Below are 17,127 nucleotides of genomic sequence, written 5' to 3' on the forward strand. Positions count from 1 at the left end.
TAGTTCCAGGGTCCCATAGGGTGAGATAGGATTCTAGGTATCTGGTGTATGAACTTGCATACCTTTGGGGCCTGTTCATACTGGTAGTCTGTCAGGACTTTAGTTAGGGTTTTCTCTAGAGGTTGTCCATCTTCCTTCCCTAGTTTCCAGGCCTTATTCCAGTATCCCCTTTCCCTCCTATGCTCGATGTGGTGTTTTCCTCCCACACACAAACGTGACAGATACTGATGACCTACCGAGAGGATAGGTCATTCGTTAAGTCTCGGAAAACCCCTTCAATTAAATTATTTGTAAAGTTGTCTTTAGATTCATTATAATGCATTACAAAGGTTTGTACTTGCAATTAAATATTTTTTATTTATTTTTTACTTCATTTTCTCCCATTATTAATGACAGCTAATATAAGTAAATGTCTAATGAAAAAAATATATATTATTTCAACTGAAAATAATGAAACAATTGTCTAAAATATCCTAACCTCTGAAGAACAATACAAAGGAGTAATAACCAAAAGCAAATACATTAACACAGCCTAAAGTGGTATGGCAGTCATAGATATTTTTGGATATCAATTTCAAGAGAATGGAAGCCCAGGGATTCCCATTTTGCATAAAAAGTTGAGTACCTTGCCTTGCTTTAACTCCCATGAGCTTTAATGCTTCTCTTCATTACTATGCTCTTCATTTATATAGCACTTATATGTTATCACCATATTTTTGAATGTCAGAGGAAACCCACACAAACATGGTTAAAATAAACTCTGTGCAGATGTTGTCTTTGTTCGGATTCAGACCCAGGACCCCAGTGCTAACCATTGATCCTCCAGCTACAACTTTCAAAATACAACTCACACAAATACATTCTTCTGATGCCACCTTTGATGCCTGCGGCATGTCAGAGGTTAGCCACAGTGTAACTGGAATTAATAGAAAACACATTTAACTGAGGCGTTGTATGTACTTTATGATTTAACTGTTGTTCTCTCCATTTCTAGCAGTATAATCGGACAATTTAGCTATGAACAAAAAACAATTGATGTGGAACATTGGCTCATAGATCATATAAAGTTGGTCATATCAACACCAGCTGAAGAGTGATATCAAGACCTTATGTAAAGTGAAATGTTTAATTCAGTTACACACCATTTTACACAACTGGGCACCTTATGGACACCTTTGTGCTAATGTTATTTGCTTATTAATTGCGACATTTAATTGTTTTTAATCATTTTGCTGCTGCAGAGTGTAGCTTCACCTAGCTCTGTGCCCTGCTGAATCTGATACAGATCTGACAGAGCATTCCTTCTAGCTGTGTGGTCTTTCTGTATCCTCTATTTAAGCACTGGGCCCATTTTTTGTTTTGCATTTTCATTTTTTCTCCCCACATTCCAATAGCTATAACTTTTTTTAAAATTTTCCATTCATATAGCCATATGAGGGCTTATTTTTGGCGGGATAAGTTGTATTTTTTAAGGGCACCATTTTATTTACCATGTCTGTTACTGGAAAACGGGAAATTTTTTTTTGTGGTGTTCACTGTGCACTAAAAATGATATGACATACTTCTTCTGCGGCTCAGTATGAATACAGCGATACCAAGCTTGTATATTTATTTATTTATATTTTTTTACTATTGAAAAAAAATAAAGTAAAAATTTGGAAAAAATAAAATTTTCTTTGCATCGCCATTTTCTGACAGACCTTACTTTTTTATATTTTTATATTTCGGTCTAGAGAGTTGTATGAGAGCTTGTTTTTTGTGGAATAAACTGTAGTTTTTATTGGTACAATTTTTGTGGTACGTACAATGTTTTGATCACTGTAATTCAAATTTTTGGAGGTGGAAAATGTGACAAAAAAATTGTGAATTTTTTTTTTTCCATTACGGCATTCACCGCACAGGAATTTAAATATTTTTTTTAAATAGTTCAGACATTTTTGGACGCTACAATAAGTTATTTTTTTTATTGTTAATATATTTTTATTTGTAAAATTGGGAAAGGGGGGTGATTTAAACTTCAACTTTAAAACTATAAAACTAATATTAAAACTTTAATATTTTAATGTTAGATTTTTTTTTTTTTTACTTTAACAGTAATACATTTTAATCCCCTTTAGGGTGCTAGAACTTGAGATATGTTGATCCCTTGTCCTTTTCACCCTAATAGAGATCTATTAGGGTGAATAGGATTTTTACACGCTTCCTGCTGAGCTGTGCTTACCATAGCAGGCCTGGAAAGCTTCAGAAGCGTCCTGGCTGCCAGGGTAACCGTTTGAAGCTCCATAATTTTATTGTAGGGGCTACCATCTGAAAGCAGAGAGAGACATATCCCTTTGCCTGACTCCACAGATGCCACAGTCAGTGGTGTTCGCGGGATCTGAGGGTTTAAATGACGGGGTTCAGCGCACTTGCCCTTACACGTCATTGAGGCCGGGTGCCTGCTGTATTATACAGCTGGCATCCTCTGTGTATGGAGCGAGCTCTCTGCAGTAGCCCACTCCATACATTACCTCAGCCACAGTGACTTAGGCTACTTTCACAATAGCGTTCGGTGCGGATCCGTCTTGTATTTGCACAGACGGATCCGCACCCATAATGCAAACGCTTGTATCCGTTCATAACTGATCCGTTTGCATTATTCATTAAAAAAAAAGTCTAAGTCAAAACATTGTAAGTCAGGACGGATCCGTTTGGCTCCGCATCGTCAGGCGGCCACCAAAACTCTGCAAGCTGCGTTTTAGTGACCGCATAAAAAATGCAACGGAGACCAAACACAGCCAATCCATTCAGAATGCATTGGGGCTGAACTGATCCGTTTTGGGCTGCTCGTGAGAGTCCTGAAACGGATCTCACAAGAGGACCCAGAAACACCCGTGTGAAAGTAGCCTTACCGGTATGTCACAGTGATTTAAGTGGTTGTGTAAGTTTGGGGGTGTTGGGGAGACCCGAAAAGGGAAGCATCTGCTTCCCGATGCTGGCTCCTGGCCCATGCGCTCTCCAGCCTCCGCTGCTTTGCTCGGGTCCCTGGATGTAAACTTCAGTTTTGACACCACCTGTAGCCAATTGCTGGCCACAGCAGTGACCTGCTCCTTTTGCATCATGACAAATCATCACATGACCCATGGGGAGAGGTCACAGCATGCAAGGGTGGAAGGAAAGCAGAGTGCCAGTGGCAGATTCTGTAGGAGGAATCACACACTTCTCAGCATTACGGAATTATTATGCAAATTATATTTTTCTCTGATTTTGCTAAATGGTCAATGCAAATGACAGTCAGTATAATTTTTAAGTCATCAACCATTAGTGTATAAATCAAATTTTATTGAACAAACTTCCCAATGAAGGCAGAGTTTCAAAAAAAACATTTTATAGCTTGTAAAGAACTGAAAAAGGTAATTTCTTGAATTTGCAGCATTAGAGGACCTTTCATGAGATTTTATTAAGGGAGATATATACCTGTACTTGCGGGGTACCCCACGCTGATGCTGCCATCCTGCTTGATTTTTTATAATATACCTGCTGTGCCCTGCCGGATTTCTCCCGCTCAGTATGCCAATACTGAGCATCGGAGCAGTGAGGAGGAGACTGAGTCTTTTTCCGTGGGCGTCTCCTTCTCCCTGGCTGTAGCGCTGTCCAATCGCAGAGAGTCACAGCCAGGGAGAAAAAAACCTCTGCGCTACAGCCAGGGAGAAGAAGGAGACGCCCACGGAGAAAGACTCTGTCTCCTCACAGGATGGCAGCATCAGCATGGGGTACCCCGCAAGTACAGGTATATATCTCCCTTAATAAAATCGCATGAAAGGTTCTCTTTAAAAAATTTACTGAAATCAAAAGCTATTTCAATCAAAAACTTCTTAACAGGCCAAGTTACATGTTAACATAGGACCCCATCTTTGATATCGCTTTCCCAATTTTTGCATCCATTGAACTTGTGAGTTTTAGGAGAGTTTCTGCTTGGATTTCAGGATGTCAGAATAGCCTCCCAGAGCTGCTGTTTTGGTGTGAATTGCCTACCACACTCATAGATCTTTTGCTTGAGGATAGTCCAAAGGTTCTCAATAAGGTTGACGTCAGAGGAGGATGGTGGCCACACCAGGAGTTTCTCTCCTTTTATGCCCATAGCAGCTAATGACTCGAAGGTATTCTTTGCATTTGTGCATTGTCATGCATAAAGATAAAGGCACAGTTCTTTTTGTACCTTAAAGAAAGTGGTTGGTCAGAAACACTATATACGGATGTAGCAGGGTTAACATTGGGGCTGTCAGCTGAGGTCTGATTAACGTTGGGGGTCCGATTGGTGATCTGACCTGAGGTCTAAAAAAAAAAAATTCATATTCTCTAAAAGCTAGGTGCGTCTTATTATACAGTACATCTTTATGACACTCAAATCCAATTTGCATAATAATTTGTAGCAGCATCTTGACCACATTCTCACACACACAGCTTATATGCAGCATGTATAGACACATCAACATGAAGTCGGAAACTGGGAGTAAACTGCATATCAGAGAGTCTGAAAAATTTTTTATTGAGAGTTCAGCTTGAAAGTTTATGCAACAGTTTTTTACATACTGTATGTAAAAATAATTTTTGCTGTCAAATATGTTCTTAGCCATAGATGTTAATTATAGCTATCTACCTATTTATACTGCATATGTATATTGTGAAATCCTTTTTTGTCCAATAGGTATGCTTTTATTCTTTAGCTCCCAGCACCTTTTAAAAGTAGATTTCTTCAATCTTGGGTGACTTGCAAAATTGAGCTATATATAAATCAAATGAATGATTGCTCTGTAGTTCATAAGTAGGTTGAATTCTTTTCAATGAGAGAATTGAGCAATATATAAATCTAATGAATTACGGCTCTGTAGTTCACAAGTAGGTTGAATTCTATGAATGAGAGGAAGTGTATGCGGTAATACATAAGGATTCTATTTGTATTGTATCAGCCAAAAATAGATTTTATAATCCTGGGATTTATAAAGTCTGGTGTATCCTGTCAACCGGATCTATCACAGAAATGGCATCACAAGATATATCTACTGCAATTAATCATTAACATTATTGTTTTCCAACATTAAAATTGATGGCAGATCAACATTGACTATGGAGTCTCACAGAAACAGCAGCCCACATTTACTAATATACACTCACCTAAAGAATTATTAGGAACACCATACTAATACGGTGTTGGACCCCCTTTTGCCTTCAGAACTGCCTTAATTCTACGTGACATTGATTCAACAAGGTGCTGATAGCATTATTTAGAAATGTTGGCCCATATTGATAGGATAGCATCTTGCAGTTGATGGAGATTTGAGGAATGCACATCCAGGGCACGAAGCTCCCGTTCCACCACATCCCAAAGATAGTCTATTGGGTTGAGATCTGGTGACTGTGGGGGCCATTTTAGTACAGTGAACTCATTGTCATGTTCAAGAAACCAATTTGAAATGATTCGAACTTTGTGACATGGTGCATTATCCTACTGGAAGTAGCCATCAGAGGATGGATACATGTTCTCATTCTGTTTACTCCAAATTCGGACTCTACCATTTGAATGTCTCAACAGAAATCGAGACTCATCAGACCAGGCAACATTTTTCCAGTCTTCAACAGTCCAATTTTGATGAGCTCGTGAAAATTGTAGCCTCTTTTTCCTATTTGTAGTGGAGATGAGTGGTACCCGGTGGGGTCTTCTGCTGTTGTAGCCCATCCGCCTCAAGGTTGTGCGTGTTGTGGCTTCACAAATGCTTTGCTGCATACCTCGGTTGTTATTTCAGTCAACGTTGCTCTTCTATCAGCTTGAATCAGTCGGCCCATTCTCCTCTGACCTCTAGCATCCACAAGGCATTTTTGCCCACAGGACTGCCGCATACTGGATGTTTTTCCCTTTTCACACCATTCTTTGTAAACCCTAGAAATGGTTGTGCGTGAAAATCCCAGTAACTGAGCAGATTGTGAAATACTCAGACCGGCCTGTCTGGCACCAACAACCATGCCACGCTCAAAATTGCTTAAATCACCTTTCTTTCCCATTCTGACATTCAGTTTGGAGTTCAGGAGATTGTCTTGACCAGGAGCACCCCCCTAAATGCATTGAAGCAACTGCCATGTGATTGGTTGACTAGATAATTGCATTAATGAGAAATAGAACAGGTGTTCCTAATAATTCTTTAGGTGAGTGTAATTGTGCCTAGAATTTGGTGTAAAATGTGCCATAATTTAGTTAATTTCTAGCGACACGTTTTAGACATGCATATATGAAAGAAATGTGCTTAAAATAATAACCCACTGTGTATTGCTTAAACCCGGAGTTTTCAACAAAAAAAAAGTTTACATCATGACTGTGCTTCTTTGTACAATAATAACTATGAAGAAACTATAGTGTTTTTTTGAACTTCCCTAAAGTCTCTTTCAGCCATATTTTTCCTGTTTCAGCTGCACAGCTAGATGCATTTCACTCATAAGCAGGCGGGGTGTACCTTCTGTAAAAATCTACCAGCACTGTACTGCTCTGACATCCTTTCCATTACTTCCCACTGTTTGATTTCAGCTCTTGAGCTCACAAAACACATAAGGAGGGGGAAATCACACAGACACACAAGAGGCTCTTATGATCTTCAAAAGCAGTGTAGATGCAATTCTTTTATCAGGCCCTGGTCGCTCTGACATGCCCCTATTTCCTGTGAACCATCTTGTGAGTCTCTGGTACTAGGGATGGATCTTGCCTGACAACAAGCAGTGGGTTGCAAATTAGATGGAGGTGAGACCCCTAGTTGTCATGACAGCTTTTGTCAGGTGGATGCAGGTATATTTCTTTAAATAAAATAATTTAGAAATTTGCCAGTTACACCATTATCTATAAAGATAAATTTAATTATGTGAAAGTACAGTGAATCTTTACCGGGGCATGGCTTAGCTGAAAAGGGGCATAGATGTGACAAATTGATGTAACATTTTGATACAATATTCCATTGCAAATAAGCCAACTAAATAGATGGTAAAAACTTAGACAAAAGTGTCTAGTCCTAGCGTAGCCCTGGCCTAACAGATTTTTTTTTCCTTTTTTAGCACAGCAATTCACAACTGTATTTAGGGTGTCAAAGCCGTTTGGGGCAAATATACATATCATTTTCTCAAAAATTGTTCAGACTGACTGGTACAATTTTTAAATACTGTTACATTTTTATTCTCTGTAATAATAAGACCCCATTCTCAATAAGCTGTGTATATGGAATGTAAAAATAAATCAAGTGGTCACATTTATTGCAGTGTTAGGGCTGTTTCACACGAGCGAGTCCTTTGCGGTAATCACGCTCCTTGTGTGAGTGTGATCCTCTGCTCTGGACTTACAGGAGTGCACAGCATTATCATGATTTATAATGCTGTGTGTCTCTGCATGGCCTTTTTTCCACAGAATCATAGTGACATAAAGCTGTCAGTATGATTCTGTAGAAATAAGGTCAAGCAGAGGCACATAGTATTATAAATCATGATAATGCCCTGAGCTCCTGCAAGTCCACAGCAGAGGATCACACTCACACACGGAGCGTGATTCCCGCAATAGACTCGCTCCTGTGAAACAGCCCTTAGGTTTTGATTTTTACCATATTTTTAAAATCAACATTTTGATCATAGTAAAGAATAAATAAGGGTGTTGTTTTACACCGTAATTATTGTATTGTGATTTGTAAAGAACCAATCCGTCAAAATTTTCCAGGCTTTACAATCGCACGTCATCTATTACCAAGACTTATACTCTGTAAAACTATGCTGCTGTTGAAATCTAAAGCAGAGAATACAAGCTAGGAAACTCTCACTATTAATAGCTCCACACTATAAAATCTTAGTTTGTGTTCAATATTTAGTCTACCAGTACAGTAGGTTCTTAGAATAAAATAAAAAATCCTAAAGAAGGAAACAGATAAAAAGAAGTTCCACAGAAGCAAAATAGAGTGACAAGATTTGTCCATTAACCAACCAAAATTGTTTTAAGGAGTGTCTGTCATGAGAAATAACATTATGTAGCTAACTGACATTAGCGATGTGCTAATGTCAGCAGTACATAACAGTATGCTTTATAACTCCCTGCCTGCGCCGTTCTCTTAAAATAAACACTTTTTAAATATGCTAATGAGCCTCGAGGTGCTATGAGGGCGTTGCTTCAACACCTAGAGGCTCGGTCCACTCACTCTTTGGCACGCCCATGTCTCATTGATTGACTTGCAGTTTCTCCTCTTCGTCCAGTAAATCCCACGCCTGCGCCTTCCCGTTTACTATTCGGCGCAGTGAGTGAAAGATGCGCTCCTGCTACCGGCCTCACTCACTGCACTGAGTTAAGGAGGCGCTCGGAGCACGTACTTCACTCACTGCGCCTGCGCCGAATACTAAACGGACCGGCGCCTGCGCAGTGAGTGAAGCCAGCGCACTGAGGGAGGCCGGCAGCAGGAGTGCGTCCTTCACTCACTGCACCTGTGCCGAATAGTAAACGGGACGGGGCAGACGCAGGATTTACTGGACAAAGAGGAGAAATCGCAAGTCAATGAAAGGGACCTGGGCGTGCCAAAGGGTGAGTGGACCGAGCCTCTAGGTGCTGAAGTAACGCCCTCATAGCACCTAGAGGCTCGTTAGCATATTTTAAAAGTGTTTATTTAGAAAGCCCACTGTTATGTACTGCTGACATTAGCCCATCGCTAATGTCAGTCAGCTACATAACGTAATTTATGATGACAGAAACCCTTTAAAGGGGTTGTCCCACAAATAATATTCTGAGTTTTTCAACGTCTGTATAGCGCCACCTTTTCTTATTTTTTTTCTATTTCTCTGTCCACCTTGCTGAGGTGGACACAGATGCTCAGTTCTATCTTTCATCTGCCTTCTAAGCTGTCATAGGGAAATAATTGTAGCAGAAAGGACATGCCCCCTGAGCTGCCAGCTTGATACAAATCTATCAGAGCAATTGGAAAAATGGATGGGAGGATCTCTGGTTCCAAGTGTGGTACATGGTTGGTTCTAGCTTTGTTAGGAAGAGATTGTCATGTACTATATGATGTCTGATTTTCATTTTTTACATGAATCATGAGAACTATTTTAATTGTGTAAGTTTTCTGAAGCCAAAAGTACGTTTCAATGCAGGTTTTCTGCCTATTCCCCTTACGGCGAAACAGAAAAAAAAACTTTAAATATCCGATTTACCATTTTTGGTAGCTTCATTTCCCATAAAAAAATTATAAAAAGTGATCAAAAAATTGTACACATCCCAGAATGGTATCAATGAAAAGAACAGATCGCCCCACAAAGAATGAACTCTCACTACAAAAAAAGTTATAGGGGTCAGAATATGGCAGCAAAAAAATAAAACAGATTTTTTTGAGAAGGTTTTATTATTTTATCATCAGTATCAAAAACACAAGAAAAACTGTACTTATAAGGAATTGCCGGATTAGTACTTACCTATAGAATAAATGTAACTGGTCAGTATATCGAACATCGTAACTAAAAAAATAAATAAATAAATAAAACTGTGGCGAGTTTGCTTTATTTCCATTTGGAATTTTTTTCCTGCTTCTCACTACATCATGTGCAATGTTAACTCCTTAAGGACACGGCCATATTTCACCTTAAGGACCAGGCCATTTTTTGCAAATCTGACCAGTGTCATTTTAAGTGGTGATAACTTTAAAACGCTTTGACTTATCCAGGCCATTCTGAGATTGTTTTTTCGTCACATATTGTACTTCATGACACTAGTAAAATGGAATAAAAAAAATTCATTTTTATTTATAAAAAAATACCAAATTTGCCAAAAATTTGGAAAAATTAGCAAATTTCCAAGTTTCAATTTCTCTACTTCTATAATACATAGTAATGCCTACAAAAATAGTTATTACTTTCCCCATATGTCTACTTCATGTTTGGATCATTTTGGGAATGACATTTTATTTTTTGGGGATGTTACAAGGCTTAGAATTTAGAAGCAAATCTTGAAATTTTTCTGAAATTTTCAAAAACTCACTTTTCAAGGACCAGTTCAGATCTGAAGTCACTTTGTGAGGTTTACATAATAGAAACCACCCAAAAATTACCCGATTCTAGAAACTATGCCCCTCAAGGTATTCAAAACTGATTTTACAAACGTTGTTAACCCTTTAGGTGTTCCACAAGAATTAATGGAAAATAGAGATTCAATTTCAAAATTTAACTTTTTGGGCAGATTTTCCATTTTAATAATTTTTTTCCAGTTACAAAGCAAGGGATAACAGCCAAACCAAACTCAATATTTATGGCTCTGATTCTGTAGTTTACAGAAACACCCCATATGTGGTCATAAACAGCTGTACGGGCATACGGCAGGGCGCAGAAGGAAAGGAATGCCATACGGTTTTTGGAAGGCAGTTTTGCTGGACTGGTTTTTTGACACCATGTCCCATTTGAAGCCCCCCTGATGCACCCCTAGAGTAGAAACTCCAAAAAAGTGACACCAATCTAGAAACTACACCCCTCAAGGTATTCAAAACTGATTTTACAAACTTTGTTCACCCTTTAGGTGTTCCACAAGAATTAATGGGAAATAGAGAGACAATAAAAATTTCACTTTTTTGGCAGATTTTCCATTTTAATATTTTTTTTCCAGTTACAAAGCAATGGTTAACAGCCAAACAAAACTCAATATTTAGGGCTCTGAATCTGTAGTTTACAGAAACACCCCATATGTGGTCGTAAACCGCTGTACAGGCATATGGCAGGGCGCAAAAGGAAAGGAATGCCATACGGTTTTTGGACCATGTCCCATTTGAAGCCCACCTGATGCGCCCCTAGAGTAGAAACTCCAAAAAAGTGACCCCATTTTAGAAACTGCGGGATAGGGTGGCAGTTTTGTTGGTACTATTTTAGGGCACATATGATTTTTGGTTGCTCTATATTTCACTTTTTGTGAGGCAAGGTAACAAGAAATAGCTGTTTTGGCACCGTTTTTATTTTTTGTTATTTACAACATTCATCTGACAGGTTAATTCATGTGGTATTTTTATTGACCAGGAGACCAGGTTGTCACGGACGTGGCAATACCTAATATGTATACTTTTTATTTATTTATGTAAGTTTTACACAATGATTTCATTTTTGAAACAAAAAAAATCATGTTTTAGTGTTTCCATAGTCTAAGAGCCATAGTTTTTTCAGTTTTTGGGCAATTATCTTGGGTAGGGTATGATTTTTGCGGGATGAGATGACGGTTTGATTGGCACTATTTTGGGGTGCATATGACTTTTTGATCGCTTGCTATTACACTTTTTGTGATGTAAGGTGACAAAAAATGGTTTATTTAGCACAGTTTTTATTTTTAATTTTTTTACAGTGTTCACCTGAGGGGTTAGGTCATGGGATATTTTCATAGAGCCGGTCGATGCGGACGCGGCGATACCTAATATGTATACTTTTTTTTTATTTATCTAAGTTTTACACAATAACAGCTTTTTTAAAACAAAAAAAATGATGTTTTAGTGTCTCCATATTCTGAGCCATAGTTTTTTTTATTTTTTGGGAGATTGTCTCAGGTAGGGGCATATTTTTTGCGGGATGAGGTGACGGTTAGATTGGTACTATTTTGGTGGGCGCACGCCTTTTTGATCGCTTGCTGTTGTCCTTTTTGTTATGTAAGGTGACAAAAAAATGGTTTATTTAGCACAGTTTTTATTTTTTACGGTGTTCATCTGAGGGGTTAGGTCATGTGATAGAGCCGGTCGATATGGACGTGGCGATACCTAATATGTATACTTTTTATTTATTTATGTAAGTTTTACACAATGATTTCATTTTTGAAACAAAAAAAATAATGTTTTAGCGTTTCCATAGTCTAAGAGCCATAGTTTTTTCAGTTTTTGGGCGATTATCTTGGGTAGGGTATGATTTTTGCGGGATGAGATGACTGTTTGACACTATTTTGGAGAGCATATGACTTTTTGATCGCTTGCTATTACACTTTTTGTGATATAAGGTGACGAAAAATTGTTTATTTAGCACAGTTTTTATTTTTTACAGTGTTTACCTGAGGGGTTAGGTCATGTGATATTTTTATAGAGCCGGTCGATATGGACGCGGCGATACCTAATATGTATACTTTTTTTTTATTAATGTAAGTTTTACACAATAATATTTTTGAAACAAAAAAAAATATATCATGTTTTAGTGTCTCCATATTCTGTGAGCCATAGTTTTTTCAGTTTTTGGGCGATTATCTTAGGTAGGGTCTAATTTTTTGTGGGATGAGATGACGGTTTGATTGACAAAAAATTGTTTATTTAGCACAGTTTTTATTTTTTATTTTTTACGGTGTTCATTTAAGGGGTTAGGTCATGTGATATTTTCATAGAGCCGGTCGATACGGACGCAGCGATACCTAATATGTATACTTTATTTTTATTTATGTAAGTTTTACACAATAACAGCTTTTTTAAAACAAAAAAAATGATGTTTTAGTGTCTCCATATTCTGAGCCATAGTTTTTTTATTTTTTGGGAGATTGTCTCAGGTAGGGGCTAATTTTTTGCGGGATGAGGTGACGGTTAGATTGGTACTATTTTGGTGGGCGTACGCCTTTTTGATCGCTTGCTGTTGTCCTTTTTGTGATGTAAGGTGCCAAAAAAATGGTTTAGTTAGCACAGTTTTAATTTTTTATTTTTTATGGTGTTCATCTGAGGGGTTAGGTCATGTGATAGAGCCGGTCGATACGGACACGGCGATACCTAATATGTCTACCTTTTTTTCCCCCCCTATTTTTTACCAATTTTTTTTTAACTTTATTTGGGGAAAATGATGTTCTTGTCTATTTTTACTTGAAACTTTAAATTTTTTTTGGGGGGGGGGGAAACTTTATTTTTTAAACGTTTTTTTTTTCACTTTATTTTTTTTCCCCCCACTTTGGGACTTCAACTTTTGGGGGTCTAATCCTTTACAATGCATTCCAATACTTCTGTATTGGAATGCATTGGCTGTATGAGTAATACTGTGTGTATTACTCATACAGATTCCGGCCTGTGAGATCCAGGGGGCTGGATCTCACAGGCTTGTCACCGGAAGGCAGCGCAGATGCCTCAGGAAGGCATTGCGCTGCCTTCCATGCCATCGGGTCACTCCTACAGCCCCACGGGGACCCGATGGCACCGCCTCCTCCCGCAACATGAAAAGCTGCAAACCGCAGGTCTGAATTGACCTGCGGTTTGTGGCGATCACCGACATGGGGGGGTCACAGGACCCCCCCACGCATTTAGCCAAGGTGCCTGCTCAATGATTTGAGCAGGCACCTTGTTCCGATCACCGCCCGCCGCGGCGGCGGTGATCGGAAATACACAGGGAGTACAGGTACCCCCTGTGTCCTTAAGTGTCCGGAAGAGGTTAATGGTGTTGGAAAGTACAACTTTTCCCACAAAAAACAAGCTCTCATACTGCTATGGGAACGGAAAAATAAAAAAAGAAGTTACGGCTCTGAGAAGGCAGGGAGAGCAAAACGAAAAAGCAAAAACGAAAAAGCCTCTGGCGTAGAAAGGGTTAATGTGGGACCAAAAGGGGCTGCACAGCATGTTGGCTTTTTTTTCCTCCTAAACATGGGCTCTGAGAAACCTGAACTTGGAGCTTAGTTCAACCCAGGAGAATTTGGATGTTAGACTCAAAGAGCACATAGATTGGTGTTTGAACACCACTAAGGCTACTTTCACACTTGCCGCAGAGTGATCCGGAAAGCAGTTCCGGCAAAACGTATGCAAACTGATGGCATTTGTAAGACTGATCAGGATCCTGATCAGTCTTAAAAATGCGTGATCAGTCAGAAAAATGCATTGAAATGCCGGATCCGTCTTTCTGGTGTCATCCGGAAAAACAGATCCGACATTTATGTTTCTCACCTTTTTGAATGCCGGATCCGGCACTATTACATTCCTATGGAAAAAATGCCGGATCTGGCATTAAGGCCTCATGCACACAACCGTTGTTTGGGTCCGCATCCGAGCTGCAGTTTTTGCGGCTCAGGTGCGGACCCATTCACTTCAATGGGGCCACAAAAGATGCGGACAGCACTCCGTGTGCTGTCCGCATCCGTTGTTCCGTTCCCAAAAATATAGCATGTCCTATTCTTGTCCGTTTTGCGGACAAGAATAGGCATGTCTACAATGGGCGGTTTGCGGACCGCAAAAAACGGCACAGTCATGTGCATGTAGCCTCAGGCAAGTCTTCAGTTTTTTTGGCCGGAGATAAAACCGTAGCATGCTGCGGTTTTATCTTTTGCCTGATCAGTCAAAATTACTGAACTGAAGACATCCTGATGCATCCTGAACGGAATGCTCTCCATTCAGAATGCATGGGGATATAACTGATCAGTTCTTTTCCGGCATTGAGCCCTTTTGACGGAACTCAGTGCCGGAAAAGAAAAACGCAAGTGTGAAAGTACCCTAAAATGACACCCATAGTGTTTCAGTGTGTAAAGTGTAGGAGCAACCATTCAGGCTCCACACACATTCCTTCAGCACCTGGTGATAGTCTAACATATAGACTCACATTTACTGCCAGTGCACCATGACGATGTATACTGCACCAAAATTTGGAGCAATTTGGAACATCTAGTTCTTGAGAAACGCTCTACACCTAGCTCAATCAGAGGTGCGCCCTAATATGTCACATTTAGTTCCAAAATTGTTCAGCAGTTCAGGCATAAAATTCTGATGCAAACTAATACAGCCAATAGTATAAAGTTAGCCAAAAGTTCCAATTAACCCCTTCACTACCATAGATTAACAATGAACTCCTTTTCTGCTGAGGACAAGACAGAACCCTAACGTGTTACTTGTGGGGTATGCCATGAATTGCTCTATGAATTACCAGTGATAGCTGAGGCCATATCTGCATTAATTCTCCGTGTCACATAAGGCCTGTAACAGTATGGGAATGGAAATTGTCTCGGAAAATTTTGAAATTTACAATGTGTGAACATTGGTGGACGAGATCATTTCAAAGCTATTTTTTTTTCATGATAAACTTGCACGTATGCGCTATCTTACTGAGGGTTACAGAACGTTATACATATTTTCTAATGTAGGATATGTCTAGCGAACAATTAACAGGAAATGTCTGGCCTTTAGGGTGGGTTTACATATTGCGACTGTGGTACGGTTTTTGCCGTAGTTGTCAGAAAATCACAGAAATGCATTTGGCCGCAAAGTGTAAATCCAGCCTCAGGGCAGCAGAACAGTACAGTATGTGAAAAAGTGTGGCGCACAGGAATGACACACCAATCAGGATAGAGGTGCTCACAGTAAAGAGGAATCACCCTTCCTCTGAATGAATAGTGTAATTGGATAGGAATACTGGGCACTCTCAATATATTGGGACCATACGAATTTAATAAGTAAAATATACACAGTGAGTGACAATAGATAAAATGGCCTAAATGCCAAATAAAAGGTTCAAATAAAAAGTTGATAGCATAAAATATCAAATTGCATGCAATATCCTAAATACCAAGTAAAATCCACTTAGGTTCAGGTTAATAATACATGTACGAATATGTAAAGCTGGATGGTACAGTATTTGTGGCTCAACTATAGGTCTGCCTATATTGTTAGTAAGGTCTGCAAAATTGAACAGCAATAGTCTTTAATAGTAAAACTTTGCCTCCATTTGTGTCTTATGGAGGCTCTCTGTTCAATTGCAGTATTTAAATATCCTCCAAGTGTGATCGTGGCACAATATCAATGTGTTGGATAATTAGTAATTGTTTAGCGGCGTCCCGCTATACTCACAGATCAGCGGCAATGGGATGGTACATAGAAAGAAAGAAACTTAGCAACTAGAAATGGACAACACTGACGAATCCATGAATTTTGAAAATCCGTACCAGATTTTGAAAAAAATCCACACCAGAGTTTGGAGAAAACCGTAACCCCTATATAAAGGGTGATTTTATGGGGGACTGAGTACCACTGAGGAAGGGGTGATTTAAAACCCCGAAACGCGTTTGGTTCAAGACCCCCCCGATGTATTGGAATATTATCTGCTAAAGAACTTGATGCCAAACCAACCCTGAGAATCAAACCTGACGCGCGACGAATTGAAAATAACTGCACTGCCATAAACCAGGCGAACACGTGCAAACAAACGTCAGCGTGAGAGAAGGAAGGTCCGAGCTCGTAAGACACCGGCTCTTTGCTACACCGGAGCGGTTTCCAGAGCTACTGAGGGATACGGAGAAGGCATACAAGAATATTTCGAGCAGCATACTAACCAAAGTGTGAACTATTGGAAATACAACAATTGGAACAGCTCAGCGGGACGCCGCTAAACAATTACTAATTATCCAACACATTGACATTGTGTCACTATCCAACACATTGATATTGTGCCACGATCACACTTGGAGGATATTTAAATACTGCAATTGAACAGAGAGCCTCCATAAGACACAAATGGAGGCAAAGTTTTACTATTAAAGACTATTGCTGTTCAATTTTGCAGACCTTACTAACAATATAGGCAGACCTATAGTTGAGCCACAAATACTGTACCATCCAGCTTTACATATTCGTACATGTATTATTAATATGAACCTAGGTGGATTTTACTTGGTATTTAGGATATTGTATGCAATTTGATATTTTATGCTATCAACTTTTTATTTGAACCTTTTATTTGGCATTTAGGCTATTTTATCTATTGTCACTCACTGTGTATATTTTACTTAGTAATAAATTCGTATGGTCCCAATATATTGAGAGTGCCCAGTATTCCTATCCAGATACAGTATAGTGGTGAAACTTTGTGAACCCGGTAGACATGCGCTGCAAAGTCGCGCCCCCTAACAGGATGCAATGCTCTGTTTCTCTCCACAGCGGTCGTGTGCTGGAGGAAGCTTCCATTACTGATGATACAACCATCTGCATCCGTTATGAACGGATCTGGCTGTAATACCTTTAACATAGCAATGACGGATCTGTCATGAACTCCATTGACAGTCAATGGGGGACGGATCCATTTTCTATTGTGTCAGAGAAAACAGATCAGTCCCTATTGACTTGTATTTTGCTCAGCACCCCATGACAGAAAGAAAACCGCAGCATGCTGCGGTTTGCTCTCCGGTAT

This window comes from Bufo bufo, chromosome 5 (genome assembly GCF_905171765.1).
Source record: "Bufo bufo chromosome 5, aBufBuf1.1, whole genome shotgun sequence".
In the NCBI taxonomy this organism is placed as follows: Eukaryota; Metazoa; Chordata; class Amphibia; order Anura; family Bufonidae; genus Bufo; species Bufo bufo.